We start from the raw sequence: 12,385 nt of genomic DNA, 5'->3' as shown, positions 1-12,385 counted from the left end.
CCCACTGAACTGAAGATGTGATCCTGGAACTAGCACTGCCTCTCACATTTAGACATCATTCCTAGGCCCCTGCTGGAATGCACTGAAGGTTTCCCGAAGATGCCTGGACCTCAGTTTGAGAATGGCTGTTTTTCTATGTTTCTGTGTTAAAATGCTCTGTCCAAATGGAAAGTAAATGCCCCCAATTGAGAGGAGACTGTAGATGATTTAAGGCCCCTGCAGGCACTCTTTGGATTACCGCAATGAAATGCGCAGTGAAGGGCACAATGGAGTCTGGTTACTCCCAGGGCTGTGGGTGTTGTTTTTGTTGTGTTGTGCTAGGTCCAAACTCTTAGAGAATGGTTAGGGGATGGCCACTGTAGATCAAAGCAGAAATATAATCAACTGTTAGGGAGAGAGAGCCCTCTATTCTATTTTCACTACTTGCTCAGGGCTGAAAACAGGCTGTTGTTGAACTAAAAGTTGTTAAAGGGAAAAAGGAATGTACACTGTGTGCTTTCCACTTGTTTTGTAAGTAAAAATGGAACACATGACCTGTTTTGATGAGTCACATAGACAGCACTCAGTTCCTTGAAATACAAGATTTATTTTTGCAGTACGCAGTTAACATGAGGAGGCCAGACTGAGCCAATTGCTACTTAGTCTGTAGCTTTTTGAATCGTTTTGCACCAACCTGTCACACAAGGCCTAGGAAATCAATTCCCTATGCAGTTGAGGACGTAGAAATCTCACTGTTGCTATCGCATGCACGCACGCACGCACACACACACACACACACACACACACACACACACACACACACACACACACACACACACACACACACACACAGTGAGCAGGTTATATTGTTGTTTATATCTCCAAAGGAGGAATCCATTCTGACCCATTACACTTAAGTGTCTCTGCAATTAAGGTATTTGTGCCTCAGAAATGAAGAGAAATTTACCACTGAGGCCTGGTGCCTTCACCTCTCATATCTGAGAACAGCACTCAAAGCCAGAGAGCATGAGGGTGGCAGCATCACCTCTCCAGCAGTAAAAGTCATCCGAGTTCCTATGCATATTACATAATCATGGAGACTTACATTGCCGTATACAGCACTATGTTCTACATGTTTGTTGAATGTTATTCCTTCAATATTTCAAATTTATATTATATTTGTGTATTTTGTTAATATACTTTTACAAGTTATACAAATACTTGTACCCATAACACAGAAAATAATGCATACAGTATGGTAAACATGTATGGAAACAGACAAGCAGACACAGAGTCTGATAAAAGTGCAGTTGTGAAAACGCGTTTAAACTGGAATTGAGAAACATATCATTAACACAATGTAACGTTTTATCACAGAATCGTTGTAAACTTTCATTAGAGTGCAGCATTCTCTTCTACTGCTAGAAAACTTTACAACACCAAGGAGATTAGGTTCCCAGGCCTGATTATGGAGCTAACTGTGAGCTACGTCCCACCCCTACACCCTCCTCCCACACGTCAGCTCATAGTAGGGGAGCGTGGGGAAGTGATTACTCTCGGATTAAGACTTGCCTCGTCGCCGATGTGCACGGCATAATTGAATAATGGCTGCCTCACCCGAACAGTCCCAATGCAGACTGGCCTCCCAGTCTTGTCAGATCGGCACAATATTAACCATGACACAAGCGTTACCAGGCCAGTAATTAATGCACTGAATCAATTACAAATTAGTCCATTTGGAGAATTCCTCACAGGAGTCGACTCATTACCAGGGCTCTGATGGAGTCGCGAGTTCTCCTCATGGGAAGGGGTGTCACTCTACTTTTCTCCTTTTTTTATTTATCGTTCTCTCTTTTCTCAAGGTAGGATATGGAAGACAAATGGAGGATGTAATTGATGCTACCTGCTACTTGGCATTACATTGCAAATGAAATTGTCAGCTATACGACATTGAATTCTTGGTATTGTCCAACTACAGAAGAGTATAAAGCTAATTAAGGCACCTTTAGAAGGGGAAGCTAACGAGTAACATTGATTTGTCAGACTGCTACAACCATGCTAGGTAGACTTTGGTAGACTATAGGCCTATACTGTAGGTAACCTTCACATGTAGCATTAAAAGCTGTAATATAGGTATTGTCTATTACTGACCTTTTTGTTTTTGTATTTTTCAAACAATATATACATGTTTATGTTTCCTCCAACCCCAAAACAATTCTTTTCTTCGATTGTAGTTGTTAAGAATATTCTTGCCAGTTGCTTTGGCTACAGAACTGGAGATGATCATTGGGTGCTGCACTGTTGCTGTCCACTGCGCCTGAATAGTTATGGATTAACTGCAGTGGACAAATTACAGGAATTAATAAAGTATATATTGATCAAACTAGTATTGAACGAAGGTGGAAATGTGAAGAATATGGCCCTCTCTCTTCTCTCTGTATTAATGGCTCTCATAGCATAAGGTGAACACTACCCTATTCATTTTCATGCCAAAGGTGAAAGTCAGTCTTAATGACAGAGGGCATTTTAACTCAATTCAGAAACTGTGACAGAGGTGAAATGGGAAACAGCTGCCATTATAAGAGACAGGGAGGAAAAGTATGGAGGAGGCTGTGTGTGGTTTACGTTCCGCTGCCTATAAGCCCTTGAAAGGCAAGGTGCATTTAGGGTAAACAGAATACAATTTAAAAAAAGAAAGACTTGATTTATTCCCAGTACAGCACATAAAGGACAGTACTATATGTTTCATTATAAACTATAGTTTTGACTGTACATGTTAAACCCAAATCATTTGACTCTGTTTAAAAACCTTTTTTTCAAGGAACGCAAAGTAATCCTGGAATTTCAAGGGAGAAATTTGATTAAGAGCAATAAAGGCAGCGCCAGACTAATGTGCCACTTTATGGAGCAACCCTCATACATCAGTGCAGATGACTGATGGGTCTCAGCTAAGGAAAAGCAAAATGTAGGTTTTTGCCTGAATTATAGTTAATCCTGTGAACACTTAAGGTAGATGGGAGTCACATTTTGATTTATACAATGAAACTAAGATCAATCCAGTCCAGAATAAGAGGCTTGTGCTGAGTTCAATTTACAGGCCAGCGATTAAATCGGTTTAAGAAAATGACTAAAGCAGACATTGTACTAAGTCAAACTATTGCTGATCTCCTTCAGTACACAGTTTCCCACTCACATTTCATTCAAAAGGTAATTTTCGCATTTGACTCATTTTGACATTTGATTGATGCTTTCTGAGATGATTTATACTATATACCCACCACCCATCCAAATTGTGTCAAAAGTGCTTTGATTTTATTTCATTATCCAGCTGGGTTCTTGAATTGTTTCTCAGTTTATAAGTCACAGTTGCTTTAAAGCACTTTTTTTGACCTCAAGAAAACTGAAACTCTACAGTAGATTTTACGCACGTGATCCCAATTTCCAGCAACACTACCTTAAGCATTAGATCAAAGCTGGCTGTCAGCTCTGTCAAATTGTCAACAGGACGAGTGAAAAAAAAGAATAAAGAACCAAGCCATGCTCGAAGACAACCCAAAGACAGTAAAAATAAGAGAAATCTTAACCCGTACATTGGTCTTGTTGTTGATAATAGAGATTCCAAACCTTTTTAGCATTCTGATGAGAGTCTCTGTCATTGCCATTTATTGGAGTGAAAATCCCAGAGACGTGTGACTTTTAAAGAAAAAGCACATTGACACCCTGTTGCATGACATTTTGGCTTTAAGCTTAACCACTGATATTTAGAGTAGTGGTGTCATGTCTGCCCTATGTCTCACATCACCTTAACTGCAGTGGACTGATGATGATTTTACTACAACCAAAAGGGAGTCAGAGTTGGGGCAATCTGTAATGTGCTCTCAACATCATGGTCCCAGACCAAAAATTTGAAAAAGGCCTTGGATAATGCTGGACTCCTTGGCCTGCCCTGTGTCACTCACACTCTTCAGGTAGTTGGTAATAAGGGTCTTTGGCTCAGAGAAGTGGTGCTCATGTGGGGGCTGTTGGGCGCAAGCTAGTTATTATGCCTTTTAAACATCACACTGTCCTTTTATAGCTATATTTCAGGAGTTGACCTGAAAAGTAAGATTTTGTTAAGTAAGATGTGATTCCTGCTGTCACTGTGCTGCAGAGACTCTTGACCAAAGAAACTGGAGATGGCAGCAAAAATGATGGCAACTTTAGCTGAAGTTCTTAAGTTGTGTTATTCTGCCCTGATGGAGAAGAAAAACATTTCCCCACAACTCTACTTGATTCAAACTTACTGTTTGTGTGTGTATGTGAGAGTGAGAGAAAGAGTGAGAGAATGATAGAAATATAAAGAAAACTAAGGATGACCAACTTTTTACTTACTAGTATTTCCACTTTTAGTCATCAAGAAGCATCGACATCATTGAGCACAGCCGTACAGTTAGATACATAGGCTACTTTTGAAAAACGTTGAATTTTTCTGCTGTGTGGTTAACATATTGCGGTTTGCTACTTTGGCCCAAATGTCATGAAGATACCTCTCAGCACCATGCAATAGAAATATAGCGGTGTAGTGACTTTCAGTTGCAATTTCAAAAATGTTATTAGTTTTAGAGGCATGTTTTTGGTTTTACTTTATGCTGTTTATGATATGATCTCAGTAATAGTCTGATATTGTTACAAGTAAATTGAATACAACAGTTGATTAAACTAACAAAATCACAATCTCACTATTATGATAATTTATAACTACAGTATGATTAAAGGTACAATATGTAACATTTCTGCATTGAAAGGTCTAAAAACGACTATACCTATGTTATATATTGTGTTGAGTTGTCTACTTACACTATCCCAAATGTTTCCAAAAATGTTCCAACCCAGATTTTATTTTAATGACATGGGACGTTTCATTTAGTCGCCTGTCACTGTTGTCATAAAACCTTTGACCCCCCTAGTTACTCTAATTTCCGTCAAAACACGGGAACCCAGATTATACGTTCAAGAGTTATTGTAAATCATATAATGTCACCGAAAGAATAATACTCAGTAACCGTAATACATCTTGCCTCAGGCGTCCGAGTCTGGCCGGCCACAGTGTTGTGCTGAAATTCTCCCCCCTTTAGCGTTTAGCGGTCTTCTTTACAGTTAACTTTGACCGACAAATGGTGACTGTCCTGCGGACAAAAGGTGAAGGCGTATCCTTGTCCGTTATCTCCGGGGCCGAGCCGCGGCCCCGAAGATACTCCGCAGTCTGCCCCGAAGATACTCGGAGGCCAGCCGCCAGCCTCAGCCGTGCTGAGTAACATTACAACAAACCCTTTTCCCCCCGGTACTAAAAACATCCAAAATGTGACACTGAAGTGAAATATATTGTGATATTGTGGTTTAAGCTGCGGGATAATGTTAGCTTGCTTGTTCGCTAACTGGTCAACTACCAATACAAATCGAATCAAGAAAACGTAATTATGTGGGGAAACTGCAGCTATTTTATCATAATGACATGAATAAACGTTACTAAATGTAACATGGATAAAACTGTAATGGATAAACCCATCCGTGAACAGATATATTTTAATCAGCAATTGTATTAAACTATGAAAAAACTACAACTCCCATAATGCCACTTCACAACGTCATCAAAAGTACGTGTTAACATCCATTGTTTTGATTGAGAGACCCCTAGCGGCAGAAAATTACATATTGTACGTTTAAATACTTACATCAGTACTTGGTATTTGCAAGTTCCATGATGTAAGTACTCTTACTCCATTTTTATTTGAAGAACAGATGTTTGCTTGTTCAATACAGTGCATTGGTGTACACTTGACTAAAGACAGAGGGAAAGAAAGGCTTTCAGTGTTGAACAGATAAAATGGAAAAAAAAAGAGGTGAAAACAATAGACAGAGCAAGGAAGAGAGAGAGACAAGATACATGCATTTTCTTAATTACTGTGTTAATAAATCAATAGGAGTTGTGCTATGCTTCATTGTCTGAGGAATTAGACAAGCTGGGAGGCATTAGGCAGGAAAAGCTCGTGAAAAACCACCCTTATTCAACCTCTGACCACCGAACATCCACCCACCCACTGCTCGCCCACCACCACCTAATCTCCATATCTGTATAATCACACTTCTTACCTTAGATTTACAAAAGGGGAGGCTTTGCAGAAGATCTCACCACACTAATTTTTCAGTTCTTGTGACTGCAGCCATCCCTGCTCATCAGAAACATTAGCTGACAACATACACCTATTATATTATTTTTTAACAATTTCACATTGCAATTTTTACTATAGATTCAAACTAGAGCTGGGCGATATGAAGAAAATCAAATATCACAATATTTTTGACCAAATACCTCAATGTCGAAATTGCGACGATATTTCAGGGTTGACTATTGTTGCTTTCACGAAATACCTACACAATGAGATTTTTGATAAATAATCATCAATAATAAACCCTAATAATAACCCTAACCCCTAGAACAGTCTGGTAAGTTCAGAAAATTACATCACTTTACTGAAATGCAGCCTTTAAAACCAGTAAAGGACACTTGAAAAGATGTGTTATATTGCAATATTACGATATCCAAAAAGTAAGACAATATCTAGCCTCATAAATTGATGTAGATATAATATCGATATATTGCCCAGCCCTAATTCAAACCATACTAAGATGTTTTGATCAGTCTCAAAATAATGTACTTAATGTAATGTCTAGTAGCACTAAGCATTCCCTAAATAGCTTGAATTCTTAAATCTATATATATATATATATATATATATATATATATATATATGTATATATATGTAATCCATCGTATATTAATAGATATCAGACATTTCAGTGCATGTGCGTACAGTACGTGTTGCATTTGTGTGTCTGTGTGTGAGTGTGCAGTGTAACTGTAGTGTAATTTTGCATTGGACCACATACTTAGTGCTATGGACCCCACATGTGGCAAAGCTGAGGAGAAAGTGGTCCTTTCTGCAACTTTCCAGTGTAGCCATATGATTAGGAATGGGAAGTATCCTATCTAAATGGAGTCCAAAAACTGCATTAGTTTGTGCAGCAGATGTTCCTGTAGCAAGGATTCAGCAGGCTTTATGATGTTTTTTGTCGTAGTAAAATACAGTAACACATGACAATGTTACTAATTATGAGTAAAACATTATATAAACTGAGAAACAATTCAAGAACCCAGCTGGACAATGAAATAAAATCAAGCACTTTTGACACATGTTGGATGGGTGGTGGGTATATAGTATAGGCCTAAATAATCTCAGAAAGCATCAATCAAATGTCAGAATGAGTCAAATGCAAAAATTACCTTTTGAACAAAATGCGAGTGAGAAACTGTGTACTGAATGAGCTCAGCAATAGTTTGACTTAGTACAATGTCCGCTTTAGTCATTTTCTTAAACCGATTTAATCGCTGGCCTGTAAATTGAACTCAGCACAAGCCTCTTATTCTGGACTGGATTGATGACTGTGAACGTACACGCTTAGAAATTGCTTTTAGATAAACTGTACTCCTATTTGGTAACCTTGTTTGACGTATCAAAATCAAAATAACGTGTTGACGTTATTTTCCTCCACCTCCTGTAAATAGGACTTTGCACAAATAAAATGATAAGCTTTCTAAGCTTTCTTCCTCTAGCTGAATGAATATGAATGACCCAACTTCCAGTTAGATACTTGATATTCATACGTTAGGTTTTTCTGTTTTTAAGTCCACCTCTTTTCGCTCACATGATTCTCTCCCTATTCAGCCATCATGGTGTTTTCTGTCAATGATGCATGCACCTTACAGGACTTTCCTGTCATCGTGCTTGACAAGTAAAATGTCAAAACCAATGACACTCAAGCATCAACGGAACACTAAACATTGCCTTGGCGTACATGACATGCACATGCTGAACAGGGACTTCTCAAAGTCACCCATTCTTGCCAATCTCATTAGTAAGTGACAGCCACTCTAAATATCAAACAAAAGCCAAAAACTCACTTTGATTTACGTAACATATGTCAGATAATTCCTGTTCTTTTGCCTTTTCTCCTGTTTTAGTAAATATATACATTATTATACATGTTACTTGCTGCTGTATGCATATTTTAATTGCCTTCTTTCTTGCCTTACTATAGAGGGAATTTTAATTGTATTTGCCTCATTGAAATCCTCAGTGAAATCATTGAGCAATACAGCATTCCTAGAAAGCAGCTGGCATGACCCCCAGTAGAGGCAAAGGAAGGACATGGAATGCCAACAGAGCAATTTCAAATCTTTTCATGTCACTTGTTCTGTTGTTACCACAGTCAACAACAAAAAAAATATAATCTCACATGAGGTTTCCTTTGTACAGCCACAGAAATGCACACACACAGATTTGTTTCATGAGAGCATAAGATGTGTGATGTAAGAAACAGAAGGGATAGTTTCTCATCATCTTCTAAGAAGAGGCATCATAGTAATCGCATCCAAGCAATAAAAGACATATGGATGATGCATGCAGGCACACCCACGCACGCATGCACGCGCGCACACACACACACACACACACACACACACACACACACACACACACACACACACACATCAAAGGCACCATCAACTGCAGGTGTTTGAAGTGGCTCATATTGCGTTTGAACCACTCCAGAGGGATTGAGGTGTTACCAGCAGGGCTGGAGGTGGGCGACATGAAGCAAAGCATGGCAGCACTGCTGCTGAAAAAAAAAAAAAAACACTCACAAATTCCATCAGGGACGCTATCCCTACTGTGAAACATTGCACTCACGCAGCGCAAATATGATGATATAATAAAGTCATAATATAACTGACTTTGTGAGTGATATGCATGAGTTATTCACAATGAAGGGTTAACACTCATTTATGTAGATTAATGTCAGAAATTAATGTCAGACCAGTAATGAAGCCTTCACTTTTCAAAACGAGACAATTACCAGCAATATATCTAGTAGGTTGTCACTTACATTGAGGATGAGCTCCTGGGAAAACTCTGCAGGATTTTCTCACTTACACTTGTAGACACTCCATCCGGATTCTGTGTCTCTTTACAGATGTGGATGTGAGCTCAGGCAGAGGGTTTAGAAAAGCAAAATGGAAATAGAGGATGAGGGCTTAGTGATGCAAGGCAAACCTTAAGGCCTCCCAGTGCACTCCTGTGTATCAGACTTCAATGACTGCAGACCTGTGGAGCACATCGGTACGCCTCAATATGTATGGAAATGAGAGGGAATCATGCTAACGTGTGTTCAGTCTCTTTAAACATGCTAATTGTGTCATTAGACTTTCAGCCCTGCATCACCTTTCCTAACATTTCACCCCTCCTCCTCAGACCCTTTGCCATCTTTCTGTCTCATTTTTTGACCTGGGTGGTTTTAATTATGCATCGAAACGTACGTAGACCCAGTCCGATCCACTTGACTGGGCTCCTCGTCCTGCATTGTGCGTCCCACTGTCTCCCTTTCCTGCTCTATCCTTTCTGCCTTCTTGCTTTGCTAACTCTACCTCAAAACCTCCCTTCCTCTCCTCTTCTTTCAAAAGTTGGGGATTGAAGGACTCGATTTTAAAACCATGCACGTCTCAGTGACTCAAGTGAGGGGTTTGTTCCGCTGCCACACTTCCGTTCACAAATGCTCCGGCTTGGGAGGAAGGGAGGAGGGAGAAATCCCTGTTAATCTAGTGAATCTGGCTCTCTCAGTCTCTTTTGTTCACTGTTACTGGGACTCTGGCGCATTGATCTCTTCGGAGGCATATGTGTGTGTGTGTGTGTGTGTGTGTGTGGGGGGGGGGGGGGTCTTCAGTCTACATGAAGTGAGGGAGTATAACATCTGACTCGTTGCAATCTCAGTTTGAAAAAAACAACCTACATAGTCACTAAAGAGACAAATATTATCAATTTTCCTGTTGGAATCTAAAATAGAAGTGCCTATTTTGCCAAGATATGACCATGTTTACATAAAATACTGACCTGGAATAGACCAAAGGACCAAGAGAGCATTTGTCTTGGATTTTAGCAAGATGAGGCTGGTTCTCTTTCACATGTGCCCCATACAGTTGAAGAGCTATTTTAAGAGAGAGAAATCCAGGACAACAATGTGGCATGTTGTTATCTTTAGCAGGTAATTTACTGCTCTAATTGCACTCCTCTAAATAGAGGAGGTCATTCAAATGACTCAGGAATAAATTTAGCGCAAGCACACAAGCACACACAAAAAAAAAGAAATATGCTATTGCTATTACGTTGGCACCTGTGCCAAACTCGGCATCGCCACTCCATCACATAATGTGGGCTCTTGGGTATTAATACATTGTTCACACTCATGTTTTATCTGTATTCATTTAGGTACTTTTCTCAAGATGCCCGTTTCCCTGAAGTGGGTATACAGTGCACCCATGGTGTTGCAGGGTATGCTTGTTTTGTTGATCTGTGTTTAATGAAATTGACCGCGCAGAGCAGATTTGGCCATTAGCTCAGCAAGGGCCTGTAATCACTACAAGTTGTTTCCCTTTTTTCATGCAGTTCATTATTGAACAAACAATCTGTGGGGAGAAAAGTGTGTGTTCCTGCCATCTTCTTTCTCCCTTGTTTTATTTCCCTCTGCAGGGCTGCACTTTGGAAAGTATTGATTCGGTGGCTTGAAAATAACAAACCACCAACCGTGCGAGTGGGGTAATAAACAGGCTCAGGAAAAAAAAAGTGAAAAAAGCACACATGAAGTGTGTGCCCTGAAATAATAATCAGCTACTGTATATGCTCAGATTCAGTCAGCCAGAGTTTATTGCTCTTACTGTTGTGTGCCACCCTCTACCTTTTGGTAGCAAGAAAAAGTACCTGGGTTGTAGGTATGGCACAGTGCCAGGGCAATGTCACTGGAATACAGTACATAGACTTGGAGCTATTTGGTTGTGTTGCAGGGTTGAAAAGACCTTCAAACCCCAGCAGGGTGAATGTGAGTCATCCAACATACCTCAGCTCTTGGCTGGTGAAATTAAGTCAAAGTGAGGTATGGCCCTGATTGTCTAACGCTGTGTTCACACTGATGGCACAAAAGAGTACAACATAGACACACATCAAAGAAGCTCAATATATTGTACACTTATGTATGCACTCATAGACAAAGGGACATGCATCAACTTTTGCTCCCTGGGGCCCCCCCATCATCCTCAATGATTCTGCAACTGTTAAATATTTTTATCTCCACAAAGTAGCTTACTTGATCTTCTTTTCCAACTAGTTTCTAAACCGATAAACACATGCGCACACACAAATGGAATATAAATTCCCCATCACTCATTTACATCAATACACACGGACTCACCAGACTCTGGCCGGTTTGGTTCTATTAATGGTAATCAGCAGGGTAATGATGACGGAGCTGTGACTGGCTTACTTACTGGTGGCTGATGGCCATGCTCTCTGACAGCTGTCAGCCGCCATGACTACACTGCCAGGGCCCTCCTTAGGACTTATTTCAGCTCAGCCCATCAGCTGCAACAGCACATCACACACAGACTTGTTGATTATCAGCATCATCGGGGCTGGCGTGGAAAGACTTTTCTGACCGCCTGTCTGCTAATGACAGCCACCATGATGGTGGATGGGAGAAAGAGGACACAGCCTGTCACTTTGATTCATGCAACAGCAGCTCCAACTGGGTGGTTCCGCGCCAAAGTCTCGACAGTCGTTATATTATCTCCTAAATGACATTTAAAGTGTGAAGCAATGGCTGTCCTTGTGGCTCAGTCACCCCAGGCCGGGCCCCTAACATGAGTGCTGAACCAGTTGCCAAATTTTGCATTGAGGTCAAAAGCCCCAAAACAAGTTCTCCTCACTCAGATGCTCTAACTCAACTCGCTGGCATGATTGAATCTGTGGAAAGGGACCTTGAAGATAGATGTCAATGATCTGATGTACTCCTGACTTTTCTTTTTTTTTTTTACCTTTGTCTTTGTTTTGTTTCTTTTTCTTCTCTGCTGCATTCTCTCTATACCCCTCTTGGCATGCAAACTTATTTATATTCCATACTTCCGCATTCAAAGCTTAAAGTGAATTACCTTCAATGTAAAATAAGACATTCAGAAGCACTAAAGGGTAAGAGAAGAAACATTGTGATTTTCTTGGTGGATTGGTAGATATGACAACTTTGAAATATTGTTACTACATGTTTATGTCTGTTCAAACTACATGGGCAACGTTCTGCAAATATGGCTTGTACACTAATACAAGATACTATCAGAGACCAATGCATTTAAACTGCACAATACAGCAAAATGACATTGGCCTAGTTTTTGGTGAACGAAGGTGATATATGCAATGTGTGACATGGCTCTGCTGGTTCTTCGTTCAAACTTGGAGAAAATATGAAAGACATTGTGAAACTGTGGATTGTA

At 40.0% G+C, this 12,385-nt stretch overlaps 1 protein-coding gene across 3 annotated transcripts in view; it reads left to right on the top strand.

Moving 5' to 3' along the window:
* The window catches only part of erbb4b (erb-b2 receptor tyrosine kinase 4b), a 370,775-nt gene that overhangs the window by 204,146 nt on the left and 154,244 nt on the right, over positions 1-12,385 (top strand). The gene's annotated exons all lie outside the window — the stretch shown is intronic.

Source organism: Sander vitreus, chromosome 11, assembly GCF_031162955.1.
Source record: "Sander vitreus isolate 19-12246 chromosome 11, sanVit1, whole genome shotgun sequence".
Lineage (NCBI taxonomy): Eukaryota > Metazoa > Chordata > Actinopteri > Perciformes > Percidae > Sander > Sander vitreus.
Note: the sequence above shows the minus strand (reverse complement) of the source record. Positions and strands in the feature narration are given on the sequence as shown.